The sequence below is a fragment of the Aplysia californica genome, unplaced genomic scaffold, assembly GCF_000002075.1.
Source record: "Aplysia californica isolate F4 #8 unplaced genomic scaffold, AplCal3.0 scaffold00948, whole genome shotgun sequence".
Classification (NCBI taxonomy): Eukaryota; Metazoa; Mollusca; class Gastropoda; order Aplysiida; family Aplysiidae; genus Aplysia; species Aplysia californica.
The window spans coordinates 170,956-177,994 of NW_004798218.1; positions in this window are offsets into that span (position 1 = coordinate 170,956).

A 7,039-nucleotide genomic window follows, 5' to 3' on the forward strand; every position below is an offset into this window, starting at 1 on the left:
AGTATGGAAGTGATTATTTTCTAAAAGGTTATTTCAAAAATATAAAATAAACTAAATGTACTTTGTGAACTTTGAAGTTTGATACCTGGCATTGTATCATTCTCGTGAGCTCTTCAGTTTCATACGTTAATTTTAATTTCGATGTATTAATTTTAATTTCTTTATTTTTACGCTTTAGCAAATATATGTGAATGTTCCTTGATATCAGTTAAAGAATAAAGAGATGGAAGTGAATAAGAAAAAAATATATATTATATATTATGTTCCTTGTGAACTTTGAGTTTGATACCTGGCATTGTACCATTTTTGTGAGCTCTTCAGTTTCATACGTTAATTTTAATTTTGACTTTTAATTTTAATTTTAATTTCTATATTTTCACACTTTTGAAAATATAATAATATGTGAATGTTCCTTGATGTCAGTAAAAGAATAAAGATTGTTTAAGTTAATAAGAAACAAAATATTTTTTAATGTTTTTGATAATCAAATGTACTGTGTACTTTCTCAATTTTGAATTTGATACCTGGCATTGTATCATTCTTGTGAGTTTTATAGTTTCATACGTTAATTTTAATTTTAATTTCATTTTTTTGTACACCTTTGAAAATACACGAGAATGTTCCTTGATGAGAGTAAAAGAATAAAGTGGAAGTTTTTTTTTTTTTAAAAGATATTTTAAAAATCTAAAATGAAATAAATGTACTTTGTGAACTTAGTGTTTATTACGTGGCATTGTATCATTCTTGTGAGCTCTTCAGTTTCATACATTAATTTTAATTTTCATATTTTAAGTATTTTGAAAACATATGCTGTGAAAGTTCCTTGGTGTGAGTAAAAGAAAAAAGATGGAAGTGAATTTAAAAGAAAAAAGATAATTTCAAAATTTTGTTAATTTTAATTTTGAATTTAATTTTGAAGTACTTTATTTTTACACTTTTGATAAGTGAATGTTCCTTGACGTAAGTAACAGAATAAAGATGGAAGGCAATAAGAAATACATTTTTATTAAAATATAAAGCAAATGAAATGTACTTTATGAACTCTGAGATTGATACATGGTATTGTATTATTTTGAGAGCTCTTCTGTTTTATAAATTAATTTTAATTTCCATATTAATTTTAATTTTAATGTCCATATTTTCAAACTTTTGAAACTATATGTGAATGTTCCTTGATGTCAGTAAAAGAACAATGATGAAGTAAATAAGAAAAAAAACTTTTTAAAAAATGTACTATGTGAACTTTGAAAAGTTGGCATTGTATCATTTTTTAGAACTCTTCAGTTTCATACGTTAATTTTAATTTTGAATTTTAATTTTAATTTCTATATTTTCACACTTTTGAAATTATATGTGAATGTTCCTTGCAGCCGATAAAAGAATAAAGATCGTGAAAGTTAATAAGAATATTTTTTCATTAAAAACATTTTGAACATTAAATGTACTTTGTCAATTTTTAGTTTAATACCTGGCATTGTATCATTCTTGTGAGTTCTTCAGTTCCATACCTTAATTCTAATTTTAAATCTAATTTTCTTTTTTTTTACACCTTTGAAAATATATGTGAATGTTCCTTGATGTGAGTAAAAGAATTAAGATGGAGGTAATTTTTTTAAAGATTATTTCAAAAATATAAAATGAAATAAATGTACTTTGTGAACTTTAAGTTTGATACGTGGCGTTGTATCATTCTTGTGAGCTCTTCAGTTTCGTACATTAATTTTAATTTTCACATTTTAACACTTTGAAAACATATTATGATGTCAAAGTTCCAAGGTGTAAGTAAAAGAATACACACTTTTGAAAATATATGTGAGTGTTCCTTGACGTTAGTAAAAGAATAAAGATCGTGGAAGTAAATAAGAAATATTTTTTTCATTTTAAAATATTTTTAACAATTAAATGTACTTTGTCAATTTTGAGTTTGATACCTGGCATTGTATCCTTCTTGTGAATTTTTCAGTTTCATACGTTAATTTTAGTTTTAAATCATTTTTTTTTTCTTTTTACACCTTTGAAAATATAATATGTGTTCCTTGAATGTGAGTAAAAGAACAAAGAAGGGGGTAATTTTTTTAAAAAGATTATCTCAAACAAATAAAGTGAAGTACTTTGGGAACTTCAGTTCAGTTCTAATGCAGGATGAACGAAATTTGACGTTAAATTTAGTTCTAAAAATTAAATCAACAAGTGAAAAAAATGAAAATAAAAGCACGAGGTTTCCCTCACCAACCCAAAGATCCTAAAACTAGACACCATCCCATTGATAATGCCCTTGACTATCTTCAGCCTGCGATAGCTTAATTAATTATGCATGCACACTTTTTAGCCTCACGAGCCGGCCGTGCAGTAATCTAAGAGCACGCCACGGCACCCATGGAAAAAAAATCAACAAGGACCAAGCCTCGCCTATTGCGTGTGAGAGAGAAAACAAGCCTCGCCTATTGCGTGTGAGAGAGAAAACAAGCCTCGCCTATTGTGCGTGAGAGAGAAAACAAGCCTCGCCTATTGCGTGTGAGAGAGAAAACAAGCCTCGCCTATTGTGTGTGAGAGAGAAAACAAGCCTAGCCCATTGCTTCAGCCTGAACTCCTTCACACAGCTTGCCATCAAGAACATGGCGGACGCCGTGGTCGAATGTGGCCATCGTGCAGCCAGGCGAGAGGGGGGCTTGTGGTATCTAGTGCTTATAGTGTACATCTGTGGCTTACCCTTATGGTGTACATGTACATCTATGGCCTACCCTTATTGTGTACATGTATGGCCTACCCTTATAGTGTACATTTATGGCCTACCCTTATAGTGTACATCTATGGCCTACCCTTATAGTGTACATCTATGGCCTACCCTTATAGTGTACATGTACATCTGTGGCCTACCCTTATAGTGTACATGTACATCTGTGGCCTACCCTTATAGTGTACATGTACATCTGTGGCCTACCCTTATAGTGTACATGTACATCTGTGGCCTACCCTTATAGTGTACATGTATGGCCTACCCTTATAGTGTACATGTAAATCTGTGGCCTACCCTTATAGTGTACATGTACATCTATGGCCTACCCTTATAGTGTACATGTATGGCCTACCCTTATAGTGTATATGTACATCTGTGGCCTACCCTTATAGTGTTCGTGTACATCTATGGCCTACCCTTATAGTGTACATCTATGGCCTACCTTATAGTGTACATCTATGGCCTACCCTTATAGTGTGCATGTACATCTATGGCCTACCCTTATAGTGTACATGTACATATATGGCCTACCCTTATAGTGTACATGTATGGCCTACCCTTATAGTGTGCATGTACATCTATGGCCTACTCTTATGGTGTACATGCATGGCCTACCCTTATAGTGTGCATGTACATCTATGGCCTACCCTTATAGTATACATGTACATGTATGGCCTACCCTTATAATGTACATGTACATCTATGGCCTACCCTTATAGTGTACATGTACATCTGTGGCCTACCCTTATAGTGTACATGTATGGCCTACCCTTATAGTGTACATGTATGGCCTACCCTTATAGTGTACATGTATGGCCTACCCTTACAGTGTACATGTACATCTATGGCCTACCCTTATAGTGTACATGTACATCTGTGGCCTACCCTTATAGTGTACATGTATGGCCTACCCTTATAGTGTACATGTATGGCCTACCCTTATAGTGTACATGTATGGCCTACCCTTACAGTGTACATGTACATCTATGGCCTACCCTTATAGTGTACATGTACATCTGTGGCCTACCCTTATAGTGTACATGTATGGCCTACCCTTATAGTGTACATGTACATCTGTGGCCTACCCTAATAGGGTATTCTTTTTTTTAATTATATTAATTGTTTCCTTATTTCATTAGTAATACCTGTCATATGTAATATATTTGGTGAAAGTTCGTCACTTTGGACCCCTAAAACTTCCGAACCACTTAACTTTTGAAGTTGAAAAAAACCCAATTAAAATAACGGTGGTTCAGAATCATTTAAAGGGTGCACAGTTTTACTGAGGAGTCTGAAGTCACTGTAGTTTAATTTTCAGTTTTTCAATGTATGTAGTTTCGTTTAGATCTAATCTTGGGAAAGTCTGTCTTCTTTAGACGTCATTGTGAACAAGTGAGGCTACCGTTCACAAGCTGTGCGCACTGTTTCCACAGTGACTAGTGACTTGATGATCGACGATTCTTTGAAGTCCATTCATCGATCGAGTACCCATTTATCCACTTATATCGACAGCCGATGTGTCGACATTTTGACATATTTTCCAATTACGAAATTTTTCCTTCAATATCTTCACTAAACAATTTCTCTTAAATCGACTTTTTTTTGTGTGGCCCACTTTGCTTTACCGACAGGCTTCCTGGGTACCTGGCGAAGTCTATGAACATATACGGGGGGAAAGCCAGGCTAACGGTCAAGGCATTAGTTGTTCATCAAGTCCACATACCCGCCAAGTAGCCTATTGGACACAGCAGGCTTTAGTAGGTCATGTAGGGCCGACACAGTGTAGTCTCCAACACAGGACACTGCCTCACAGACGGGAGCGTCTCGCGCGCTGGGCATCACCTCCCTACCCCCACTCCCCTCCCTACCCCACTCCCCTTCCCATTCTCAGTGTGTCGCTGGCAAGTGCCACTGTCAGTGAGTCAATGCCTCGCCTTTCCATTTCCCCCCAGCCAGCGGCCGCAAACACGCCTTACAATGATGCTACAACAAAGTGTGTAGTGTGTAGTGTGCGCGTGTGTGTAGTGTGCGCCTCGCGTTGCTCAGTCTTAGTCTTTGGTACCATAGCTCCACCTCTTGTCAGTTGTGTAAGAACCAAGGGAAGCAACCAGCTTTATAAAAGTAATGTTGTCTTTTTACCGCTGACCTCCCCTTGTTTTTTTCTTCTTTGGCCTTATATTATATCATTTATCGACATCAAGTTTACTTCCCAAAAAGCGAATTATACTATTGTTAGTTAGTAATGTTAGTAACGGATTATGCTGTTGTTAGTTAGTAATGTTAGTAACGGATTATACTGTTGTTAGTTAGTAATGTTAGTAACGGATTTTACTGTTGTTAGTTAGTAATGTTGGTAACGGATTATACTGTTGTTAGTAATGTTAGTAACGGATTATACTGTTGTTAGTAATGTTAGTAACGGATTATACTGTTGTTAGTAATGTTAGTAACGGATTATACTGTAGTTAGTTAGTAATGTTAGTAACGGATTATACTGTAGTTAGTTAGTAATGTTAGTAACGGATTATACTGTAGTTAGTTAGTAATGTTAGTAACGGATTATACTGTAGTTAGTTAGTAATGTTAGTAACGGATTATACTGTAGTTAGTTAGTAATGTTAGTAACGGATTATACTGTAGTTAGTTAGTAATGTTAGTAACGGATTATACTGTAGTTAGTTAGTAATGTTAGTAACGGATTATACTGTAGTTAGTTAGTAATGTTAGTAACGAATTAGATCTATACTGTAGTCATGTTTTTGGTTGCCTCTCTATAACGACATTTTTGTCCTGGCCCCGAAGACGTTTCTGGTTTATAGAAAGGCTGCACTGTGTATTGTTGGAGACATAGAGACCAGAGAGAGAGACATAGAGACCATAAAGAGACATAGAGACCATAGAGAGAGACATAGAGACCATAGAGAGAGACATAGAGACCATAGAGAGACATAGAGACCATAGAGAGAGACATAGAGACCATAGAGAGAGACATAGAGACCATAGAGAGAGACATAGAGACCATAGAGAGACATAGAGACCATAGAGAGACATAGAGACCATAGAGAGAGACATAAAGACCATAGAGAGAGACATAGAGACCATAGAGAGACATAGAGACCATAGAGAGAGACATAGAGACCATAGAGAGAGACATAGAGACCATAGAGAGAGACATGGAGCAACTCGCAGCAAATGATGTCAATAAAACTGAGATTGTGCGTTCTATTCTAACAACAAATTGTCAAGTCAACCCACCCCCACCCCCCCCCACCTCGCCCCCTCCCACCCCCCCTCCCCCTCCCACCCCCCCTCCCCCTTCCCCACCGTGGTCTACTTGTGACTTTCCTCCTGTTGTCACGTGGAAGGAGACGCAGCTTTCTCTGGTCGGCCAGCTCTGCAGCTCTTGCATTTACAATGGGGTTACGTGTATTGTAATTTCTCAGGTTTTGCTAATGGACAAAAAGGAACGCCTCTCGATATATATAAATAAATATACATAGTATTCTCGCCTTTACTTCGCCACCCGCCACATGTCTGATGTAGCCGCCTTGTGAACTAATGTAGATTTGTCTCAATATACCGTGAGAGCATTGCTCCACACATTACACACGACTGTGTCTGACACATGACTGACACACGACTTTGTCTGACACACGACTGACACACGACTCTGTCTGACACACGACTCTGTCTGACACATGATTGACACATGACTCTGTCTGACACACGACTGACACAAGACACCATTTGATAACAACAATGTTGATTTAATGAGAGACGTGACATACAAGGGCAGACACAGCAGCCAAAACAAGGCGGGTCCCCACGCAGTCCAGTCAGGCTCTCCTCCATTCCCAGACATATGTGGCTATACGTACAACATTCCCCGACATATGTGGCTATAGGTACAACATTCCCCGACATATGTGGCTATACGTACAACATTCCCCGACATATGTGGCTATAGGTACAACATTCCCCGACATATGTGGCTATACGTACAACATTCCCCGACATATGTGGCTATACGTACAACATTCCCCGACATATGTGGCTATACGTACAACATTCCCGACATATGTGGCTATACGTACAACATTCCCCGACATATGTGGCTATAGGTACAACATTCCCCGACATATGTGGCTATACGTACAACATTCCCCGACATATGTGGCTATACGTACAACATTCCCGACATATGTGGCTATACGTACAACATTCCCCGACATATGTGGCTATAGGTACAACATTCCCCGACATATGTGGCTATACGTACAACATTCCCCGACATATGTGGCT